Source organism: Polyodon spathula, chromosome 2 (assembly GCF_017654505.1).
Source record: "Polyodon spathula isolate WHYD16114869_AA chromosome 2, ASM1765450v1, whole genome shotgun sequence".
NCBI classification, from domain to species: domain Eukaryota; kingdom Metazoa; phylum Chordata; class Actinopteri; order Acipenseriformes; family Polyodontidae; genus Polyodon; species Polyodon spathula.
The window spans coordinates 69,723,245-69,749,121 of record NC_054535.1 but is presented as its reverse complement, the minus strand read 5'-3'; positions in this window follow the sequence as shown (position 1 = coordinate 69,749,121).

Genomic DNA, 25,877 nt, shown 5'->3' with positions numbered 1-25,877 from the left:
GCAGTGGGATATAGCGACTCCATGGATCCAGGCCAGAACAGGTACTGTAGGTATACAGTTTTTTTTGAAGAGGATTTTTTTTTTTCTTGCAAAAGGACTGGCGTCTGCCTGACCTGCCTAAAAGGGGAGGAGTGGTGCTTTGCCATTGGCGAGGACTACCACCCCCCACACCAGGAAGAGAAACGACTGCTGGCTCTGAGGAGAAAGAAGGGGAGGGTAGCATTGCTGCTGCCAGCGACACCGCCACATCTGGAGTGCCTAGCTTCGCTGTCTCCATCGCCCAAGTGCGAGGAGGGAAGCCTGCATGTCCAGAGGGCAAGAAAGGCAAGCCCAAGTCTCCAGCGACCGAGGGAGAGCCGCGCCAGTCTCCAGCGACCGAGGGAGGCTACCTGCTGCTCCCGCCTCCACCACCAGAGGGAGACTACATGCTGCTCCCACCTCCACCACCAGTGGAAGATTACCCGCTGCTTCCGCCTATACCACCAGAGGAGCTGCCGCCAACTCCCGAGGGTCCTCTGCTGCCGCTACTTCCTGAGGAACTGCTCCTGCCCTGTCCACATTGCCCGGGGATGCCAGATCACCATTGTCAGGGGATGCCTGCTTGTCACCACCCGGAGATTTGTTGTGTCCACCAGCAGCAGTTCGCTGCTGGAAATTCTGTGGCTGAAGCCCAAGAAAAGGAAGCCACCAGCTACAGAGAAGGGGGTGGTGTGGGGCGGGGTTATATGCGCACCAGCGCTCTTTCACCTGTAGTACCTGTGTGTGTGTCTCTGTCAGCGCTCTTTCACCCGTAGTACCTGTGTGTGTCTCTGTCAGCTTCCCGGTTCTGGGGGCGTCACTACTCAGCAGTCCGGCCATAGTCTCCATTAAAAACATAATTTTAAAGTGTTCATATAATGTCGACTGTAGCTGTAATTGAATTCAGCAAATTAAATACCCAGCTGGTCTGGTTGTGAGCTGAGGTCAGAACCTGTGTTTGATTGTCATCTTGTGCTCTTTTTCTAGCCAGAAGACTGAGATTCCAGCATTTTGCATATTCATTCAATCACTTTTAGACTTACAAACACATTTTAATTATTAAAGTATCAACCAACTTTGAAAAGCATCCCTAAAAGTGTGTGTGTGTGTGTGTGTGTGTGTGTGTGTGTGTGTGTGTGTGTGTGTGTGTGTGTGTGTGTGTATATATATATATATATTATTATATTATTATTATTATTAATAATAATAATAATTCTTATGTTAATGCGTGGAGCACCTTATTCAATAATTTGCAAATGTTTATAACAAAAATTTTTACCCTGTGATGCCTACGGGAAAAAAAATATTTGCACCTTTGTTATTTAAGACATTCTGAAAACAATTGCCATTCCCCCCCTTGTAATTATGTTTTTGTATAAAAACAACTATAACTAAAAAAATATAATAAATAAATATATATAGAAATAATTTGTATTAACACATGTTCTTTTATGCAACCTCTTGCAGGCCTCAAAAATATGGATGCTTCACCATCTAACTTCACCATCTAATCCCCAAAGACGACAACATAACATGCATGGTGAGGAAATGCGTAGATTCAGAGAACTGCAGTAACTGTCCTCTTGCCGGGGCGGTGCTTTCAGACATTTCATTAGCACAGGAAGTTTTCTGAGGCATATTTGACTTTATGTTCCATGGGGGCATCCTCCTGCAGTTACAATCCTACAGTAACTACCTCATTGCTCTTCCATGATTTCTACTTGCAGTATGATAGCCGCTGTAATTAACTGACATACACTGCTAAGAAATAATGTGTGTTCACACACTGTTAGAAAGCTATCTATCCATGCCAGTTACTCCTATAAACGACAAAACCAGCTCAGCGCTGACTTGCAGATTCTACAGTTGTATCATTCATAAAACACCTTTCAATTGTTTTCCCTTTATACAGTAAAATTCAGAGGTTTTAGATGAAACTGAAGCATATTAATGTGTAGTACATTGATATGTACCAGTGTATATGTGTTTTTTCATACAGTAGGACTGGTTTGTACTACTCCAGCACTTGATAATTAGTGAATGACTATTCTAACCAATCATAAGAGGACTAGTGTACACCCCCCTTGCTCACTTCAATATCACAATGTCAAATCTATTGAAGGAGAATAACTAGGTGGCTATAATGTGCAGCAAGTAGAGTGAAAAAGAAACGATCATTCCCTATTTTTCTATCTTGGTAATGGAAAAATAAACTGGTCAAATCTGTTCACTTTGCATGACATAGTAAATCATTATGTTTCAGTGTAATGTAAGAATTATTTCAGTGTAAATATAATTTTCCTTAATTATTTTTTTTATTCAGATCAACAGCATAGCTTTAAAACATATTTTTATTAGCACTGTTTGTGTATAAATAATGACACGTCAGAGTTGCAGTAATTACGTTCCGCATTACAGCAGTCACATTTCACAGTGGTCATAGTAATGCCTACAATTTAGGGTTTGGCTGTTAAATCAAGGCAACAGATATTCCACAAAGCAGCTTTTGGTAATCTGGGTATGCAGCGATCCTTCCAACACTTGCAAGTTTCCACTGAAACCATGAGGCCTGTACACCTTGGTGAATCAGACCCTTTGTCCTGTTGATTTTCTATCCTTATGAAACCTATTTAAAATTAGACACGCTGCTGTATTCCTTCCACAGTTTACACTGATGCTGGGATTAGGGGTGTGTAACAGTAGAGCCATGCGTGCGTCAGAAAGAAAGGTGTCATCCACATTAGCAGACGAGATTGAAATCAACCTCTGTGGTGTTTATTCAGAAAGCAGGCATAAATTGAACAGATTTCCAATAATCAAAAACAAATGAGCAAGAACACAGATTTACAAAAAAAACCACCAACAGTCAGGTCTGATCTAGAAAATAAGAATTTTCTTCCACCAATCAGGGAGCTCCATTGTAGGGCACTACCACACATAGTGTACTGTGTATTTCCAAATTTTATTACAGGATTGTTTTTTTTTAACTGAGCCTCCGTTTTTACTGATTTATACTGTACTATTATTATTTTCCTGGTACTGTTTTCTAGGGAATACACACTATTTGGATTAAAATGCTGTTTTATTTTGACTCTGACATTGCAATAAGCAGCCCTACACTGTATCCTAGGATACAGCAGACATTTAGACGTCACAAAAACACATTATCACCCGATTCTATTGGTCAATGGTCAATCAGTCAGATTATTGTGTCAACTGCTGAAAGTAGTAACTAGATTGATCAAAAACTATACAGTGAAATACACCAAAAATATTATATTGAGGAATGGGGAGAAAACGTAAATCTGTCTATAAATATATAAAATAAATATAATGCTTGAAATATTGAAATATACAAAAAAATCAAAATAGCAGAAGTGGGCCAGATGAGGCAGAGGATGCATAGCGCTGCAAATACTGCTGCAGAGGTACATGTTCGCGCTGACAGAATAAAAGAACATACTGAAAGTAAGCAATACATTAAACTAAAAGGAAGTGAACTGAGAGACAAGCAATCCATGTCTGCAGCTTTTACATACGCTTTAATAAAGGAGAGTGCAGAATGACTTAATGAGCTTGTCAGAGCTCTGTGCTTTACTGGACAGCCACTGCTTATTGCAGAGGGCTGTGGTGATTTTGTGCGACAGTACTGTCCATCACATCAGCTAAAACACTGCCTAACGCCGACAAGCTTACTCGTACATATTTCACAGAAAATGGTGATGCTTTAGTTGGTAAACTTATGGAAAGCATTGATGGAAATGTCCAGTGTGACTTTTGACAAGTGTCCCGATGCCTTGGACCATAGAGTTCTATCAATTTTCTTCATTGATTTCAAGGCGAATAAACCTGGCTTGTTTTGTGCTGATGTCACGTTCACACCTTCTGCAGATACTAGTTCTATCAGCACAGTGATCTCCCAAACTTCTCTGTATTAACCTAATTAACCTTCTCTGTACAGTGGCACCCTTGGCCTCCTACAGCTCGCTCTTTTACCTTCCAGACACAGTCAGCTACCAAATGGCAATACCCTCTAGTCAAGGCCCCATTTTTAAAGGAACGAAAGTATGGAGTCTGCGCTTAATAAAGAGGGTCTCCCATTCAACTCACCTCCCGGGAGAGAGTCAGGACCCCATACACGTCACTTTGCAAGTTCAGCACCCTGGAGAGCGTCCAGGAAGAGCACTCGCTTCAGTTCCACTCGCTCGATGTCTGAGTGGAACAGCAATGCACGTGGAATGTGTTGAAAATAACTAACTGCAAGGATCTCCCCATTAAACAGTCGGAAAACTAACCCCGAGACGAACCCTGTTGCATGGTGATAAAGCTTTTTGATGCATTAGCGGGGTTGGCGGTTGGTCTCTCATATCTTAATAAAGCAGGCTTTAGCTTTTGAGTTTGCCAGTTCAACATGCCCAAGCTCAGAAATCCTGCTCCACTCTTTTTTCAAACATGGCCCAAACTTCTTCAAATGCAATTAACATTAAACATATACATACATATATACAGAAATGAACCCAAAGTCTGCCCATTGCTTTCATTCAAATAGAAGATATAATTAGTCATTTTTCTGTTTATTTTGAAAAGCATTCCCAGGTTTGTTCTCACGAGAGCGAAAACACACATTGACTATGAAAAACAGAAATTAGGAAAGAATAAAGCTTCTGTTATAAAGCCCAAATCCAGAAACACTCAAATAGCTTTTTACAAACTGTGTTGCCTTTAAAAAAGTGTTTTGGCTAACAGTCTTAAGTTTAGTGAATTCGAGGTCTGTCCTCAACATTCTAGTTAATGTGCTCTAAGTGTTGAAAGCTATGCTTGCAGGAGCCTGGGCACTTCAAAGCTAGCAAATTTGGAGTAGGCTCACTACTGGACTGGCTTGTTTTTTTTTTTTTTTTTTTTTTTTTTTTTTACACAGCTGTTAAAAATCTGAACATAGCGAGCAGGTTCAGTCCCATAGTATGAACTCTTCTGATTGAGTATTCAAGGAATTTTTTCCACTTTGGGTTTCCATTGCCAGATGTGACTTTGTAACAAGTGTGATTTTATGTGCTGTTTAAATTCCTCTTTGAGCTGTTATATAGGCTGGCAGATGTAGTTTAGAGAAGAAGAAGAACTTTCAAAATTTAGCATTTCAGTTCGTCTAGGATTTTCTGTTAATAGTTCAAACTTGTAATTACAATAAGTAATTCAATTGCACCAAAATAAATGAGTTACATTTCAAAATCAGGCTATTGAGAGAAGCTTCAAGAGAAAACTCCAGATAGTCAAACCACCAGATTCAGAAACAACCCTTGAGTGTTAGTGCTCGCTTTGGTATTCTTAAGAAAAGCCATTCACATGGAGTTGACCTTAAGAACCCCTCCCACCATCTCATTCAGATGAACTTTCACAGCAGCAAAGCAACACACTGAAATACATACGTTTCTCATACCAAGTGCCAGCAAGAGCTTATAGGCACCAATAACAACCATTAAACACACATATTTCATTTTTATTAAAGCTCGGAGCACATGTTGTAATGGTTTTAATCAATTAAACATGTGTTAATGCTTACTAATTTGCCATAGAGAGATAGCATGTAACACGCAATAAAAATTCAAGTTGAAATATGTTGGGGCTTTAATTAAATTGACTTTGCAGCTATAACTTAAATTCAGATTCACATTATTGATATTTCTAATTGTACTAGCATTGTTAATTATTTATTCTAAGAAAAATGGTGTTTTAAGTGTACTCCATAGGAAACTGTGACATTTTGATATCTGGCAGCCATCTTGGTAAGGCCCCCATTGGATACTGGATGTAAATCTCCATGGTTGATACATTGGGTAAGGAAGGATTGATGAGGATAATTCATTGGAAAATCCTAGACTATATTATTGATACTCTAACCAGCAGTGTGAATTGGAAGACATGACAATCAAAGTAATTAACACTGCAAGGTAAGGTTTCTGCTCAAGAGTTTGACACATGGTCATTTTAGACAAGATATTTTCAAGATATCAGGTCTTCCACATACGGGCTCATATCAAATGTTAAGTTTTTCTGTTTCTAATTTATATATGTGTGTTTTTCATAAACAGAGAAGAAAATCCAACAGAAACTGTAATTCTACTGTGTATATTCGTATACGCTCGGCAGAGCTAGTTTTACAAAGTTTCGTTGTGTTTAACACATTTTTCCCTGGGAGCGTGTGTTTCAATACACTCAGTGGAGGTATTTAATGACATCTGATTGCATGTTAGCGATTAATTACTCACTTATCTGAAAAGTTTTGTTGACAGATAGCCTTATCGCTTATCTTTTAAGTACATCATTTGACTTTCTGAACCACTTTTGAGCTTGTATTTAATTATATATAAAAAAAGAAAAAAATACCAGAGAAATCTCATGAGATGAAACATCTTGCTTAAATGAGCGTAAGGGGGGAGCAACAGGAAGCAAGCTGTCAGCCATTAAAACACAACGAAACATGAGATGTAGTTCTCTGGCTCTGAATTATCTTAACAGTCATTAGGTTGAGTGACAGTCCTAACTCTCTTCCCAGAGCACTGCAGGAGACATACAGATCGCAGTGAAGTGAAGCAGGGGACTAATCTCCAGCAAAGTGGAGGGATGAGAGACATAGAAGGCATGTAGATCGAAGAGGAGTGAAGCAGGGGACTGAACCCCTGCAAACTGGAGGGATGAGAGAAGGCAGTTCCAAAAAATCTTCGGTAACACTTTACATTAAGGGCCTCATTTTCGAAAGGGCACTGAATTTGGAGTTAGCACGCAAGTAGTGAGCCTAATGTGCACGATAAATCTAAATGTACTGCCCCATTTACTAAGACAGAACGCACTAAGATACTTGCACAGTATTTGACTAATTTACATATCATACCGTGTGAACTACATGTATTGTGAGCGATAATTTTATATGCACGATAATGTCAGAGACTTACCAGTGACATCAAAAGCCCCAGCAGTCCAGGCATATCTTTTGGTCAGTAGCTTATTGTGAAGGTGGAGGTGGCTTACACTGAACGAAAATGAGCGATCAACAAACACAGCACTTATCAGCAGTACAAGCAGACGCAACGTAAAGTGAAAACTATTTGTCTTTTAATTTTAACACGTGTTCCCTGTGTGATGTAGAAAAAAGCCAATTTCCTTTCTCCTTTAATGAACATACAGTAAAAGTAATGTTGTGCAATGGCATATTTTTATTTTTGTTCTGCTTACTCGAGAAATATTGATTGATGAGACATAGCCTCAATTCTCTTCCTTGTCAGCATTGCCACCCTGCACAGCAGACTCCATGGATCGGGGTGACAGTGCTATGTGAGTACAATCAATAGCACTCATCCTGTAAAGCTGTCCTCTGTGGGAAATTTAATATAATTCCCTGTGAGCTTTAGCAGGACCTTTTCTGTTTAAATCATAGTTTATTAAATAGGTTGAAGTTAAACCTGAATTACTTAGTTTAAAATAAATAGTTAATACTGGGTTAAACATACAGCCAATTTTTGGTGGCCCGCCCATTACTTACCAATCACAGCTCACAGAGGTAGTGAAATAACCAATGAAATAGCACACAGGTTCAGTTTCCTCATACAAACAGCACACAGTTTTGATTAGGCTAGCAAAACGAAGGCTTGCTTAAAGTATTTGTTTTGCTTTGTGTAAAATTTTAAAATCAGTAGAGAAAAAGTAACTGGAGATGTCACGGAAGTGAAAGGTGGAGGTGGAACAGAGAAGATTCCAAAATCGTGAGCCAGACGATTATTTTTTCACTGAATAATCTTGACGACAAAGCAAGATGTCTGATTTGCAGTGCAATGGTTGCAGTCATAAAATAATGTACCATACAAGGTCACTATGATATGCAGTAGAGAGCAATGTATTTTAGATGTGCTGGAAATTTAAAAAGTTACAGAATTTCAACCAAAGGAATGGACTTTTTAACTTCAAGAAGCCACGGAAAAGGCAACTAACTACACTGGATTCTGCAACAACGGGCATTATGTGGAAAAGCTGCAGAATTAGAACATGTACAGCAATGTTGTCAAGTGTGTCAGTGTCCTGACCGAAGTAATAAAAAGGTACATTTCAAAGTGGCATTCTTTACTATTTCGCATTTTGTCACAACTTGTCAGTATCTCTTTTTTCAGTGCTGTTAACGTTATATTTTGAAATATATGTTAAATATTGAGACACAGCATGACACACCCTGACATCTTTTTTTTTTCACTATGAGATTTTTATTGAAATAAAATACTCTTCTATTTCCCATTATATACTGTGTAAATACAAAGTAATTAGAGACATTTCTGTTCTCTGTAAACTGTCAGGCACTGAAAATATGTATTTGCGCCCTCTGCCTGTGTTGCAACAAATGACAGTAAACTGCAGCGTGAGCGAAAGAAAGGAAACCCAAAAGAATGGCAGCATCTGGTGCTCTTTCAGTGGACCTAACATTAACTCTGCCGTCATTGTGGGGGATTTTCGGGGGGTTTTATCAGAGTTTTACAGTTAAAACCTAAAACCAGAAGCCGCACTTCTAGCTGTAGTTGATGTTTAATGCTTACTTAAAAGGGATACTTTGTCATCTACTATACATATTCCTAGTATACAATTTCTCACCCTTTTAACTGCTGTTTCTGCTTAGATCATTATTTACCAGCTCACTGACACTGACCCCTTTTCAACTATTGAAAGCACGGAAATCCATAAGTGAAGTCACCAGGGCTGTGCAGCTGTAAATTCTGTCATGTGGCGAGTGTGAGTTAGTAAATGGAAAGCTCTTTGCAAAACCACAGTTTTCAAAGGACAGAAATTACACTACAGTTGCAGACCCCTAGTGGCCACTTTTCACACCTCACTACTGACAGGGTACAAAAAAAAAAAAAAAAAATGAAATAAGCTCCATCATTTTCTGATTATCCAGAACTTCCTGATGTCAAAAGGCATTTATTTGTCTAAACGTGGGAAAACTCTCCTTGACAAATACACATGCTTTGATCATACACCCTGGGGCAGGGCTGCATCCAGCTTCTCTGGCTATCAAATGACTCCATTTCCAGGGTTCAAGCCAGCTCCCTGACCCTGCTCAGAGGGGAGTGCATCTCCACAGGCATGTCTCTGCCTTCTTATCACCCAAAACACCTGGCCTGCATTACACACCACACTGCTCCATGCTAATCATTACTGGCCTGCATTACACACCACTCTGCTCCCTGCTAATCATTGCTCATTACACACCACACTGCTTCATGCTAATCATTGCTCACCTCATTAAACACCACTCTGCTCCATGCTAATCATTGCTCACTTCATTACACACCACACTGCTCCCTGCTAATCATTAGGACTGGGACGTAGTCACGGTGGTTGCGAGTGACACTGATTCCGTGACTTTTGCTAGTGTCCTAATTTTGCAATTTTTCCTGATGTGCGTGAATTGCGGAGATGTTAGTAAATTGTGTTCAATCTGTATGTGATTTTATTGGAAAATGTTTCTCATGAACATTAAGTTTCACATTTATCGTTTATTAATTCGAATAAATAATTACATATTTTGAACTAGTTCCAACACCGTACTTGCTGTGCTTTTTAAATTTTTTTAATTTTTTGGAGAAAAAAAAAATTCTGAATCAAACTAAGGTTTCGATTAAATACTTCTTGAAAGTTATGTTAACAGTTCATAAATTCAGTGTGTCTTTATGTGTGCGTCAGTGGCGTAGCTAGGAATGGAAATTTGGGTGGCCCCCAACTTCAGGTGGACTGGCAAGTACCTAAGGACTGTCGTCACAGGAAATAGTTTACATTACAAACATGATTTAAATCAATTAAAACTCTGAATACATCAAATATCTGAGCAAAGCAAAGTAGCCAAGACTTAGAAGGTATGGTGCCCAGTGAAGCAAGGCAAACATTTTTTGCAGTTTATATCAGTAGGTGCACCTATACACTACAAATACAAAGCACATATGCATACAACCTACAAAAAACAAATACACTGTGCACAATAACTGCAAAAACCGTTTCATTTGACAAAAAAAGCGCAAACAGAAACTAAAATAATCCCCAAACAAAGAACTATATTGCTTTTTTCTTAGCTGTATTGTAATCTCTTAGCTATATTGTAAGAACTTGTTACCTCTGTAACTCGTCCTGCATAAGGGCATCTGACAAGCAAAAATGAAAAGTCAGGTTAAGCTCCTGATGCCTTCAAACCAAAACTAAAATCTTAGCTGTGCTGAGAATACCTCGTTTCCAGCTGAATATGGCTGGCTTTTGTTTTCACTGCATTTTCTCAGGTACAGCTAAACAAAGATATTGCGTTGGTTGCAAAAAACCAGACAAATATAGAATTCTTTAAAACAGCCTTGAGTGACACATTCAGCAACATTTTTCAAGTTTTGTAAAGCTTTTAAAATTATGTTGACACGCTAATGAAGCAATTTCCATAATTATACACTAGAAGAAAAAGTTAACGGCAAACCTTAAAGACAAAAACACAAGTTTTTGTATTGCTTACTACGTAGAAATAATTATGAAGTTTTAAAACCACAGATACCTTCAAATTATTAATAAATAAAAATAAAAATAAAATCCCTATTTTTTTCACGATAAATTGCAAGAAGCTGAAAATCAACTTATTTTTTTTGCCAATGCCCGCTTACAGTACACATTCCAAACACTCATTTTTTTTAGTTTCCAAAATATTTTGAAGACGGAAAACTGCCTATACACAACACTCCCAACCACTATATCTCCCATGTAAACCACTTAAATGTTTACAGTAGACAGAAATGAATGCACTTACATATTCGTAGTGAATGAACTTTAAAAAGTCAAACAGGCACCGCCACCAAACCAATGAGAACACATATTACATCTGAAGCAGTTACGAAATACAATGAAAGTCAGTCAGTTACTTACCATTGCCTAGTCAGTATCCCCCTTCACCGCTCCATCGTCCTTAAATAGGCTAAAGCGTCGGAGTTACATAGTCATGACACTCCAGAAAATCGCACAAATCTCGTCAAACAATTTTAAGATATTTATCAGCATTCGGTCAGCTGTCTTAATCCTGTTCACTCGAGCTTTTCTACTAAACTAAACTCTTTAAACTGTATGCATATTTACTTTGCAATGTTGACCGCCTCACTGCTAGTAAAAATAAACATGAAAATAAAGGTCCGTTTTGAACAAACCCGCGCCAACTGCCTCCCAAGCTGTCAATCAAATGTGACTTGCGATGTGATTCGTTGTATGACAGGAAGATCCATCCCAAATATTGCATCACAATTACTACATTGATTTGATTGGCTATACCTGCGCATTTAAAAAAAAAAAAAAAAAGCCTATTTGATATAAACTTAAATACCCGCCTTCGGGGCACACAATTAACGTTTATTATTATTATTATTATTATTATTTATTATTTTTATTATTATTTTATTATATTATATATATATATATATATATATATATATATATATATATATATATATATATATATGGCATTCACATAGAGGTAGATTTATGTGGGCCTGCCTGCAAACTGGGTGTGCTGTGGCCACTGGTGTCAGTGTATGTGTGTGTGTGTGTGTGTACTATAACTATACATACACTGAACAGTTTCCTCTTTTTAATTGAATTTATTGTTCCACTTGCGTTTTAATTGCACGGTTGCAGTTAATTTAATGTACGTGTCTCTTGCCAGCCTCACACCCTCTTTGTGTGATCCTCGTGTGTATTTCTCGCCCCCAGTGTGTTGCAGTCCCTTACCGTTTCCCCTGTTTGCGTCTTTATTCTCTGCTTCGTTCAGCGCTTATAAATGTTACTGTTAGTGAGTAGTCACCTTTGCAGAGCAAATAAAAAAGCAACAAATTGAAATTTCATTTGCTTGCCTCGTGCTTCTTTGCTGAACCTGTGCGCACCAACGCTGCAATATGCTTTTATTAAAGACAGTTATTTCTTACTTTATTCTCCCTCCGTCATTTTCTCCATGATTTTGAATGCATTGACCGTGACTGCTCGGTGATTTACATCTAAAATTTCCGTGACAAGCTCCTAGACCTACTAATCATTGCTCATTACACACCACACTGCTCCCTGGCCACGGGTTTCACCCGTCCGTTTCCCATGATAAATCCTAGGTACTGGGTCTCTAATTTAGCAAACGCACATTTCCTCAGGTTGGCTGTCAGCCGGGCTGCCCTTAGAGACTGAAAGACGGCTGTGAGTTGAATTACATGCTCTCTCCAGGTGGAGCTATATATAACCACATCGTCAATATACGCTGCTGCATACTCATGAGGGGGATGTAATACCTCGTCCATCAGTCTCTGAAAAGCAGCGGGCGTACCATGTAGCCCAAACGGCATGGTTTTAAAATGGAACAGCCCGTCCGGTGTTGAAAATGTCGTTTTCTCACATGAATTGCGGGTCAAAGGGATCTGCCAATATCCCTTCGTCCGGTCCAGAGTTGAGATAAACCTGGCCGTCCCCAGTTAGTCGAGGAGTTCGTCGATCCGAGGCATGGGGTAGGCATCGAACTTGACGATAGCATTGACCTTGCGAAAATCAACACAGAAGCGATTAGTGCCGTCCTCTTTAGCCACTATAACAATGGGACTGTACCACTTGCTTCTGGAAGGCTCAATGACCCCAAGTTCAAGCATCGCCCTCACCTCATTCTGGACGCTACTCCACCGGCTTTCTGGGATCCGGTAGGGCCTCTCTCAAACAGTGATCCCTGGTGGAGTAATAACAGCATATTAGGTAAGGTTAGTTATGCCTGGCACGTCAGAAAACACATCCCCAAATTTCCTGATCAACTTACGCAATTCCACCTGCTGATCCGGAAGTAACTGTTCCCCCATTGAAATCTGACTGGGGCAAGGGGCCTCTATGCAGGGTCCTAGGTCATCCTTCATCTCGCCTGGGGCTATGAATAAGACCTCCCTTGCCTTCTAGGGCTTTAATAAGTTAACATGGTAGATTTCCATTTTGTTTCGGCGACCGGGTTGCCTAATTTCATAATTTACTGGCCCTACGGTCTGTATCATCTCATACGGCCCCTGCCATTTAGCACACAGTTTTGACTCCAATGACGGAAGAAGCAGCATTACTTTATCTCCTGATCAAAAGGTTAGAATACGTGCATTAGTATTGTAATGCTGCTGTTGCCGATGTTGAGCCGATCTGAGATTGGCTTGAGCCAGGCGACCAATTAAATCAAGACGATCCCGTAGTAGGAGCACATGGTGCACTACATTTTTAGAGGAGCTTTTGTGTTCTTCCCAACCTTCTCACAACAGGTTGAGGATGCCCCGTGGCTGCCGGCCATATAACAACTCAAAGGGGGAAAATCCCGTCAAGCTCTGAGGCACCTCTCTCACTGTAAAGAGTAAGTAAGGCAGAAGAGTAGCCCAATGTTTCTGCTCCTGACTCACAAACTGTCTCAACATTTGCTTCAATGTTTGGTTAAAATGCTCCACCAGACTGTCCGTTTGGGGATGATAAACAGACGTCCTGATGAGGCGTATCTTTAGAATTTTATACACCTGCTGTTGCGTTTTTGATAAAAAGTTTGTTCCGTGATCAGTTAATATTTCTTTGGGAATCCCTACTCTAGCCATAATCTGACTCAATTCTTTCGCAATTGCAGTGGCAGTAGTAGACTGCAAAGGAACTGCTTCCAGGTACCGTGTTGCATAATCCACCAATACAAATATGTGCATGTACCCGGAATCAGAAGGCAGCACCGGCCCAACTATGTCCATTGCAATGCGTTCAAAGGGAGTGGAGACAATAGGCAGTGGGACCAAAGGGGCGGGGCGCTCTCGACCAGGTGCTACTCTCTGGCAGGTAGCTGCATATTTCGCCACTTCAGTGTAGAGTCCTACCCAATAAAATCGAGCCAGTATTCGGTCCCTCGTTTTGTCAAAACCAAGGTGTCCTGCAAAGGGGACATCATGCACCAGCCTCATGACCTTGGGTTGACAGGACGGGGGAACCATCAACTGTTTGACAGGCTGCCCTGTGCCCGGGGCTAGATTTACCCTATATAGTAAGTGCCCCTCTACAATAAAGTGGGGATTTACCAGCGTCCCGATGCCGTCAACATCCTTACCCTCAATAGACCGGACCTGTTCCCAAGCGTGCACCAGTGTTGGGTCGTTGTTCTGCTCCCACACTAGGTCCGCGCTTGAAGCCCACACGTCCGGGATATTGACAGGGGCTGGAGCAGTCTCCACCCTCAAGGGTACAGTAACCTCGTCCGCCGGTCACACTGGGTTCCCACTCCCTTCAATTGTCGTTTGGGACCATCAGACTCTTCCCTTGCCAGGCCCCAGCCGTGTCAAATCGATGCGCCTTCCCACTTTTCCCTCCGTCTCTCCTTGTGTGTTTTCCTAGGACGAAAAAGTGGGGAAAACAGTTCTGCATGGAAAGGGAAAATGGTGCCAATTACATGGTGCCAATCTACACGTATGGTCGAGGCTGCCGATACTTTTACTAAATCCTTATATTGCGGCCAGTCTCGACCCAGAATAATCCGGTTATTAAGAATAAACTTTTCAGCCACCCCTACTACCAGGTGGTGCTTTATCGAACCTACCGATAGATATACTTTTAGGGTGGGGTATGTCGCCGTGTCTCCATGGATACAAGAGATCGCCACCTGTCCTTGTGGCTGCCACGACACACCGCCGAGGAGAGCTGTCCGAATCAAAGTTTGCTCACACCCTGTGTCCAGCAACGCATGGGTTTTCACATTCCCCAGCACTACATCAACTATACACGGGTTCTCCCGACCATTTCTCTATTTCTTGCCTGTCTTCAATGCCAGGTGACACGCAGTCACGTCGCACTCCATGGCTTCTGGGCAGTATCTGGTGATGTGTCCCATCTGCTGGCACCTAAAACAGACTGGTGGGACAGAGGACAAGGGCTGTACATATTTGTCCTGCTGTTGGTATGACAGCGGGGCGGGGACACCAATCTACCCCAGCTGGGGGCCAACCTCTGCCGCCATGGTAAGGGGGCCAGTTGGCCCGACGGGGTCGGTGGTATGGCAGGTCTTGGTCCGGAGGAGTGTTGATGGTGGTCCCTCCGTAAGAGAGCAGAGTGGTTTGGGCTGACATGCAGGTGTCCTCAAAATTTTCGGCCAACGCCACGGCCTGGTCCAGGGTAGTGGGGTTGTTACGACGAATCCAGGCCTAAGTTTCAGCTCCGACCACATGGCAGAACTGCTCCATGACAATGGCCTCCCCCATCTGAACCCTGGTTTTCTGGCTGGGGTTCAGCCATTGTGCCATGTGGTCGCATAGCTGCTGGACCACTGCCCTGGGCCAGGCGTTTGGTGGCTGCCAGAACTCCCGGAACCTGGCCCGGTGGGTCTCCCCCTGATGTTAAGACAGTGGAGGATAGCCTGTTTCACCAGGTCGTACTGGGCAGCGTCATCGCCCGTCATGGCCCGGTATGCTGCTTGTGCTTCCTCAATTAAGCAGGGGCCAAGCTGGCTTGCCCAGTACTCCCTGGGCCATACTGCGGTGGTGGCCATCCTCTCAAACGCCACGAGGTAGGCTTCCAGGTCATCCGCCGTCATTTTCTGGGCCCGGGCCTTCAGGACCACCATCCCGGGGCCCGTTGCCGATGCCACCCCCATCCCGACCCTCTAAATGAGGACTGTATATCATTCCTCCCTCCTCTGTTCCTCAGCCACCCTCCGGCTGTCCAAAGCCTCCAGGACTGCCGCCAAAATGGCTGGATCCATATCCCGCTTCTGGATCTTCCCCTACCATCACGAGGAGAGGAACAGGAGCTGCCTCTCCCGGCACCAGAAGGACTAGGAATAGATGCTGGCGTTCCTCAGCAGCCCTTACATACGTTGCTAGCCGCTCTGCATCGCCTGGGGTTGCCAGCCACTCTGCGTCGCCTGGGGTTGCCAGCCGTTTTGCATTGCCTGGGGTCACTGGAACTGCTTCGCCTGGGGTTGCCAGCCACTCCGCATCACCTGGGGTCGCTGGAACTGCTTCACCAGGGGTCGCAGTCGGCTCTGCTTGGCCGCAGGGGTCAGTGTCACCGGCGCCCCACCAGTGGGAGCTGCCGGCTATGAAAAAGGCGGGAGAGGTCAGGAGACCACCTTTCCCGGCAGCAATTTCGCTGCAGGACTTCTGGGGGCTGGAGTCCCCCCAGAGGGAGCTGCCGGCAATAAAGAGGGGAGAGGTCAGGAGACCACCTTCCCCTGCAGCAGTTTCGCTGCCAGAGATCTTGGGGGAGGTCTGGAGACCACCAACCCCAGCAGCTTTTCCGCTGCTGGACTTGCCCGGCTGAAGGAGTCAGTCTGGGAGCTGTCAGCACATCTGCTGACAGTCGCACCATTGGCAGCATTTCCGCTGCCAGTGGTACAGCGGGAGGAGAGATTCTACCCCCTGTCAGCACGTCTGCTGACAGCATGGCCAGTAGCAGCCTGGCTACTGGCAACATTGCCGCCCATCAACCCCTTAAAGTCCCTGTTCTTGGCCCAGGACTTTGAGCGAGACTTTTGGGATTTTAAGGGGGGAGGTGGCCATTGAGGCCATGTGTGTTTTGCACAGGGGGGGGTATATGTGGCAAAGTGCCCGCTCATGTGTGTATTTTGGGTTGTGTGTTTGGTGAGTGGAGAACGGAATTGGATACGGATACGGTAATAAGAATAATAATAATCGTTAAAAAGAAGCTCACCGTATTTTGTCTGTATAGTCTGTTTTGTTTGTCTTTCTGTTTTGAGTGCCGTGTCCTGTGTTTCTGTTTATGCCAACCTTTTTATTTCCTGACTGTCTTTTCATTCATTAAATGCTGAGCGAGACCATTCCCTCAGCTCCACCAAGCTCCACCTCTCTCTCTGTCGTTTATTTCCTGGCTCTGGTCTGACACACCCACTCTGGCCGTCTTTGTGACAGTTCATTATATGTTTTAGCACAAATCCAACATTAGCTCACCACACAAAAAAACAACAACAAAACAAACCAACCCAGCAATCTGTATCTCAGAAAGCAGTTCCGCACAGAGCAACCTGTTCCTTTCCTTCACAACTCCCTTTAATCAAATGCAGAGGCTCTGAATCAGCATGAGATCCCAGCGACCTCATCTCACTGCCCCCTTTAAACACTTCTGCTTTTCATATTCCCTTACCCCATGTCTGTGTGCTGACTGCCAGTAATTATAACCACAGGACACATCCAGTCATTTTGCACTATATCCCAAGAGCACTTCTGCTAACAATCTCCATTTGATCTGATTTACATTTCAACATTTCGGTACCTGCACTCTGCAAGATATTAAACAAACACGGTATTGTCTCAAAAAATAAAATAAGGGAAAGGAAAGCCAGCAGCTTTAAAGACCGAGGGTACACACTGTGAGCTCAGTGCATAGTAAACAGCAATGCTTCACAGAGCCGGACCTATTCCACTTCTATTCAGTGCATAGTAAATAGCAATGCTTCAATAGCTGGACCTATTCCACTTCTATGATGTGCACAAGAATAGGTTTTTAGACAAGAGAAACATGTTCCAGAAAAGTGGAATGGTTTGCCAAGTCAGATTATTCAGGTCTGTCTAGTCTGTTCGGTCTTAGGAAAAAAAAAAGAAAAGGCCCTTGGTAAATGGTTAGAGTGTAACTAGATGCGACTTCACTGGTGGGAGGGGTAATCAGGTACACCGGGAAGTAATATTACCTGCTAGTGTCAAACACTCTCCAAGTCAGCAGAGCTCCTTATCAAGTTTGCTTGTAGTCATACTGATGCATGATGGGTTTGCAAGTTGTAATTGTTTGCTCTGTACAGTATGAGGATGATCACAATGTATTGTATTATTGCATGTTGTAATCGTTTGCTCTGTACATTATGAGGATGATGACTATGTATTGTATTATTGCATGTTGTAATCGTTTGGTCTGTACAGTATGAGTATGATCACAGTGTACTGTATTATTGCATGTGTGGCAGAGCAAAGCTCTGCCCTTTTAAATTGGCAGGGATGGGGTTAACTTCCCCTGCCTGCCTGGGTTTATTATGTTCAGGTGGCTGGGGTTGATTAGTTGATTAGGTTGATTAACGATCAATCAGCGCCCAGCCACCTGATATAAAAGGAGGCCTCAGCTTCTCATTTGGGAGGAGGGAGCTGAGGAAGCAGGTTGGTGTTTGTTTTGTGGTTTTTGAATTTTCTAAATCCAGTGAAGGCATTGCCCAGCCTGGAAACTTTTATTTTTGTGAGTTTTGTTTTTGCTTTATTTGTGTTTGAGTATCTGTTATTTTGCCCTTGTGCACTTTATTTTTGTTTATTTATAATAAAACAGTTATTTTTTTGAACTGCAGTCTGTCTCTGGGCCTCTATCCACTCGCCAGCCTGCCACATTTGGTGTCAGAAGTGGGATAGCGCCACCTAGAGGCTCAGAGCAGTATTTATTTATTTATTTTTTTTTTTTTTTTTTTTGAAAAAAAAAAAAAATGGGAAAGAAGAGCAGACAGCGGCAAAGGCAGGAAAAGCAGCAGCTGAAGAAATGTAAGCTGCTGCAGCCACCGCTGGAGGACCCGGCCAGCCTCTTCCCCTGGTGTTCCTGGTGCGGGAAGGAGGACCATCGTTGGCGGTCCTGCCCAGACGTGCCACCGGCAAACTGGTGTGGCCGGTGTGAGGAGGACGGCCACAACTGGGCAGGATGCCCCTACAACCAGGCCCAGGAAGAGGTGCCTTGTTCACCCCGGGCATCAGGGGCCACCCCACTACCTCCAGCACCACCACCTTCACCACCGTCCCAGGAGATCTGGGACTGGTTGATGCACCCTGAGGCAGACCTCGTCCACGATCTCCCCATAGTTATCAACACGCTGTGGCGTCGAGATGGGGAGAGGTGGGAACAGTGGGAGGAACAACACCACCCGGCCTCCTTCCCAGAGGTTGCCCTCATGGTGGTTAATTACCTGGCGGTAGACATGGGAGATCCACCGGTCACTCCAATAAAGAGAGGTGAGCCGCCTTCCCGAGAGCCAGAGAGGGGTGAGCCGCCTTCCCGGGAGCCAGAGAGGGGTGAGGAGCTGCCGTCGTCCCCAGAGCCAGAGAGGGGTGAGGAGCTGCCGTCGCTCCCAGAGCCAGAGAGGGGTGAGGAGCTGCCGTCGCTCCCAGAGCCAGAGAGGGGTGAGGAGCTGCCGTCGTCCCCAGAGCCAGAGAGGGGTGAGGAGCTGCCGTCGCTCCCAGAGCCAGAGAGGGGTGAGGAGCTGCCGTCGTCCCCAGAGCCAGAGAGGGGTGAGGAGCTGCCGTCGTCCCCAGAGCCAGAGAGGGGTGAGGAGCTGCCGTCGTCCCCAGAGCCAGAGAGGGGTGAGGAGCTGCCGTCGCTCCCAGAGCCAGAGAGGGAGGAGGATCTGCCGTCGCTCCCAGAGAGAGAGAGGGAGGAGGATCTGCTGTCGCTCCCAGAGCCAGAGAGGGAGGAGGATCTGCCGTCGCTCCCAGAGCCAGAGAGGGAGGAGGATCTGCTGTCGCTCCCAGAGCCAGAGAGGGAGGAGGATCTGCTGTCGCTCCCAGAGCCAGAGAGGGAGGAGGATCTGCTGTCGCTCCCAGAGAGAGAGAGGGAGGAGGATCTGCTGTCGCTCCCAGAGCCAGAGAGGGAGGAGGAGCCGCCGTCGCTCCCAGAGCCAGAGAGGGAGGAGGATCTGCTGTCGCTCCCAGAGCCAGAGAGGGAGGAGGATCTGCTGTCGCTCCCAGAGCCAGAGAGGGAGGAGGATCTGCTGTCGCTCCCAGAGCCAGAGAGGGAGGAGGATCTGCTGTCGCTCCCAGAGCCAGAGAGGGAGGAGGATCTGCTGTCGCTCCCAGAGCCAGAGAGGGAGGAGGATCTGCTGTCGCTCCCAGAGCCAGAGAGGGAGGAGGATCTGCTGTCGCTCCCAGAGCCAGAGAGGGAGGAGGATCTGCTGTCGCTCCCAGAGCCAGAGAGGGAGGAGGATCTGCTGTCGCTCCCAGAGCCAGAGAGGGAGGAGGATCTGCCGTCGCTCCCAGAGCCAGAGAGGGAGGAGGATCTGCTGTCGCTCCCAGAGAGAGAGAGGGAGGAGGATCTGCTGTCGCTCCCAGAGCCAGAGAGGGAGGAGGAGCCTCCGTCGCTCCCAGAGCCAGAGAGGGAGGAGGATCTGCCGTCGCTCCCAGAGCCAGAGAGGGAGGAGGAGCCGCCGTCGCTCCCAGAGCCAGAGAGGGAGGAGGATCTGCCGTCGTCCTCAGAGCCCGAGAGGGAGGAGCCGCCGCCGCTCTCAGAGCCAGAGGGAGCCGGGCCGCCGCCGCCGCCTCCGCGTCCGCCTCCGCCACCAGAGGGAGCCGGGCCGCCGCCGCCGCCTCCGCCACCAGAGGGAGCCGGGCCGCCGCCGCCGCCTCCGCCACCAGAGGGAGCCGGGCCGCCGCCTCCGCCTCCGCCACCAGAGGGAGCCGGGCCGCCGCCGCCGCCGCCACCTCCGCCACCAGAGGGAGCCGGGCCGCCGTCGCCGCCTCCGCCACCAGAGGGAGCCGGGCCGCCGTCGCCGCCTCCGCCACCAGAGGGAGCCGGGCCGCCGTCGCCGCCTCCGCCACCAGAGGGAGCCGGGCCGCCGTCGCCGCCTCCGCCACCAGAGGGAGCCGGGCCGCCGTCGCCGCCTCCGCCACCAGAGGGAGCCGGGCCGCCGTCGCCGCCTCCGCCACCAGAGGGAGCCCGCCGCCGCCGCCTCCGCCACCAGAGGGAGCCGGGCCGCCGTCGCCATGCTACCTTGGACATTCGGGGCCCCCTCAACCAAAGAAGGCTTGGGGGCTCCGACATCAACCCCGCCCACCACCACCCACCATAACAGCCCACCCAAGGGACATAATTGGACTCTTGGGGGGAGGAGGGGGGGGGGGGGGGGGGGAAGGGGGGAGTTGGCCGATTGCGGCCGGTGTACGTTGTACATGGGGGGAGGTGTGTGGCAGAGCAAAGCTCTGCCCTTTTAAATTGGCAGGGATGGGGTTAACTTCCCCTGCCTGCCTGGGTTTATTATGTTCAGGTGGCTGGGGTTGATTAGTTGATTAGGTTGATTAACGATCAATCAGCGCCCAGCCACCTGATATAAAAGGAGGCCTCAGCTTCTCATTTGGAAGGAGGGAGCTGAGGAAGCAGGTTGGTGTTTGTTTTGTGGTTTTTGAATTTTCTAAATCCAGTGAAGGCATTGCCCAGCCTGGAAACTTTATTTTTGTGAGTTTTATTTTTGCTTTATTTGTGTTTGAGTATCTGTTATTTTGCCCTTGTGCACTTTATTTTTGTTTATTTATAATAAAACAGTTATTTTTTTGAACTGCAGTCTGTCTCTGGGCCTCTATCCACTCGCCAGCCTGCCACAGCATGTTATAATCTTTTCTTAAAAATAATCAAAAAAACAAGAAAAGATGGGCTCTCGAGTGCCGCATCCAATAAAAGAGCTCCACGTGGAGTGCAGGATGTGCCCTATAGTCTGGGGATGGCAGGTTCAAGTCCAGGCTATGTCACAGCCGACCGTGACCATGACTATCAATAAATCTAGGTCCACTGTCATTTTGTCCTAGAGATACCAATGCCACAGTAATGTTGATTGCACAGGTGTTATAACACCAAGCTGATTCACTGCCAATTCTAATCCATGAATCTCACCCTCACTGAAACAATGCCGTCACGGTGCTTTGTGTGCTGTCTCCCTGGGGGGGTTCTAAGTAAGATCTAAAAGCTGTGGGTCAATGTTCATCATTCCCTGAGGGTTAAACTGAAACTCAAGTGGAATATGAAATCTCCACGGAGACTGGAGGAGATCAAAATAAAATAAAAGAAAGTTCTGATGAAACAGACCATTTGGGCATCTATAATGCTCATTTAAAATATAGTATATTTTCCAACAAGCAGTCTTTCTTATTAAACAATTGGGAAATTGTTATTAGATCAGTTTTAATTTTGCTTGTTTTATTTTTTTATTGCAAATGATTTATTTAAAATACACAGTTAATTCCCTTCCGAACAGCCTCTTTCCCAGTTACCAGAAAGACACATTGATTTATTATTTATTTATTTATTACATTTAAAAAATACAAACACTTTTCCGAACCTGTCGTCTCCCTGTTTCCTTGTAGGCTCATGTAAAGAATATAGATTCTGGAATATTGTTGTGTATGTGTTTGTGAGTAAATGTTGGTAACTGATAAAAGGTGATCAAAAAAAATTGAGGGACACGAAGAATCATTAAAAAAAAAACAGGTTCTTTATTATTTAAATACCATTATACACAGCAGTAACAATTACTATATTCACTCAGTTATTGTTTTGAGATTCAGCTTTAATTGCGAAGCTCCCCTGAATCCCTTCTTTAGAAAGATATTGGGTATTAATGCTTGTGACATGGTAGCAGTCTGCCATGTGGGTGCGTGCATTCGCTGCTGAGTGACAGGCAGGAGAGCGAGACGGAGATTGAAGTTGATACGCCCCGGAGGCGAACTGGATTTATTTACATGTCAACACACTGAACAGCTCATGTGACACTACCAGGAATGGCAGCGCACGGAGCACATACAACACAGTGCACGAAAACTTCGGTAGGAACTACAATATCTGAACTAATCTTCGGTGACCCATACCTTCCTAACCTCTAGATTTTCTATTGGTCTCTGGGTTCTGTCAACAATCTTTGGGTAACTGAACTTATTATCGTTGTCCATAATTAAATATCAGTTCTTATATTTCACTTAAGACCGGAGGGTTCCGATTCACTAAAAAGTCCATCTCTGCTGTCATTGGCTGCTTCAAGGTTTTATAAAACAAATATAGATGGAATGACTCCAGTTCATAACATCAATCATTTTCTTTTAATAGACACTGATAGCAGGGATCTCGATGTAGCTGTCGTTTCAGAAAAGAGGGGTGTAGTTACGATGAATGGCATTGTCAAAGCTTGCTTCCCAAACTGAGCGCAGTTGAGAAGGGATGTCAATGTTTGAGAGCCATTACATTTAAACATTAAAAAAATACATTTACTTAAACATTTTACTTAAAATAATATTTTTTCCCTCAGTTACATCCTTCTATAAATACCATTGTGCCTTCAAGCTTACATGTTCAACAACACTAATAAAATAAAAAAGTGTTATTTAATATAAACATTATATGCTGTACTAGACGATAATATATATTATATATATATATATATATAATATATATAAGCATATATCTATATATATATATTAGATCATGTTTCAGGAGCTAAAAGTTCATGCAAAAAAAAAGGAATAATGACTTATTAAAAAATTTGATAATTTTTAATAATAAAATGATAACAATGTCTTGTAATTTGCTCAAACATCAATATTTTTCAACACAATTTTCAAGAACTATTGTAAGGTCCCTCACGCCACAAAATAACTCATTTTTATACACGTATCGCTAAGCAGAATACATAATAATAAAAATTACAGTAAGAAAGTCATTCTGAGTAAGTTTTTTGAGAGTCAACTACAGCCAAAAAAAAAAATTGTCCTGGGGTCTTCCCTGATACATATTCATATGTGTAAGATAATCTCTGAAACCTGCGTGCTAGATAGGGGTGCAAATCACTTTGAACATTGGTGCTAAACTTTTCTGAAAGTTTAACATCAGAAAGCCTACTGTTGCTAAATTATTAAATACCGCCCTAATCAAGACCCCCTTCTCACAGGACATGAACCTATATATATATATATATATACACTCAATATATATGTGCAGCGCTCACTCCCTGAACAGGTCACTGAGTCATACAGCTCACTCCATCTCCATCAGACTTGGAAGAGAAAGGGTGACTAGGACTACTGCACAGTGTGGCCTGAAACCTCAAGCAGAACATTAATTGCTCTGGGCAAAGTGGAGAAGCAGGTACATTCACTAGCCTCTTGTATGCCTTTCACCTTCTCTGTGTACATGGATGAGTGTGGATGGGTCATTTTAGTAGTCCAGTCCCGATGAGAAATAATAATAATAATAATAATAATAATAATAATAATAATAATAATAATAATAATAATAATAATAATAAACTAGAACTGCAAGGCAGTTTTACGGCTCCCAAGCCCCACTATCTGTACCCGTCAAAGCGTGTTTAGTTCTCAATGTGCCAAGTTTTAAATCAGCAACTTCAACTGTTCAACAGAAGATTTTGAAAGTTTTTTTTTCAAAAATTAGACAGGCAACCATCTTGTTTAATTCAAGTTTCTTAAAAGTCAGTTGTATTGCTACAGTCTCAAGGATGATGCTTGTGAAGTTTCGAGTTATTCAAGTAAACCGTTTGTCAACTGAGGCAGTTTTAAATTTCAGATGTAAACCTACAGCTGGTGGCCATCTTGTTTTATAAAAGAAAACCATTTTGACATATTTATATTCCATTGTTACTGGGACGATAACAGCCAAGTTTGAAGTTTGTTGGTCAAATGGAGTTCAAATACCAGCAGTTTGCTGTTAAAGGCACGTTTCGTTAAAGTTTGTGGCAGCCATTTCGACATAAAAATTTATCGCAGAAACTTCTGCTTCGCAAACTTGTTGAGGGTTTAGATGCTGATGATATATGCCAAGTGTCAGATCAATGGTTGTTACTGTTACTGGGACGATAACTACCAAGTTTGGAGTTTGTTGGACAAACTGTTTTCAAACAGCAGCAGTTTTTTGTTAGGGGTGCGTTTCGATAAGATTTGTGGCAGCCATTTTGACATGAAAATTTATCACAGCAACTTCTGCTTAACAAACTTGATGAGGGTTTGGAGGCTGATGATATATGTCAAGTTTCATATCAATCACTTTACCAGTTCCCAAGAAGATTTGGAAAGGTTTTATTGAAAAATGCATCACGGCGCCAATTGCAAGGACACAGCAGCAAAACATTTTCAGCATCTGACAGCCAATGTATCCAGCTTGTCAACTTCCAAGTCAGAACCTGATCACTCACACAGTTTTGAAGCAGCAGTAGTTTAAAGTTTTGGGAAGAAAAAAAAATAATAAAAAAACAAAAAAACAACTTTATCAATAACAATAGGCTTCCCAGCCTTTGGCTTGGAAGCCTAATTAAATATGTTTACTGGCTCCAGAATTTAATGTCGCTCATGCTATATGAGGTACCCTGGTTCTAGAATCTAGTTCCACATTTGCACACCTGATCCCAACTATTTGAACTGTCAGAGGATGAGGTGGAGCTAGACAGCGATTTGGATGATGACCCCTAATTTTGGTGAGTACCAAACCATTTCTGCTGGTACTGAGGTTAAAACCTAATGATAAAGTTATGTCAACCCCAGTTTGTGTGTGTGTGTGTATATGTGTGTGTGTGTGTGTGTATATATATATATATATATATATATATATATATATATATATATATATATATATATATATATATCCATTTCTAATGGTAGAAAATGGACCAAAAAGTAATTCACTTTCATTTTTCAGAAATATCGTCTGGGTTCACAGACCCCAGTTATACCCCAGTTACTTATAGTGGACTGACTTATTTTGCTATACAAATGTATTGTGGCTTGTTCTTTTTTTCTGCTATATGCTGTACAGTGCTTTGTGATAATTTTGTATAAAAAGCGCTATATAAATGCAATAAATATATAATTATATGAGCTTAGGTATGTCTGTGATTAGTGCTGTCATGGTCTGAAACCAGCCATTACCCTTTGAATTTGAACAGTATACTTTAAACTGTATAGGAAACTGTACTATACATTTAAGGGAGTGAATTTCAGCCCTACAAGCTACACAGTGTGTAACAAACAGTCACTTCCACTCCTAAACAGCACATCTCAATCTATTTAAAGTTCTCAAAGCACATATTGCTAACATCAATG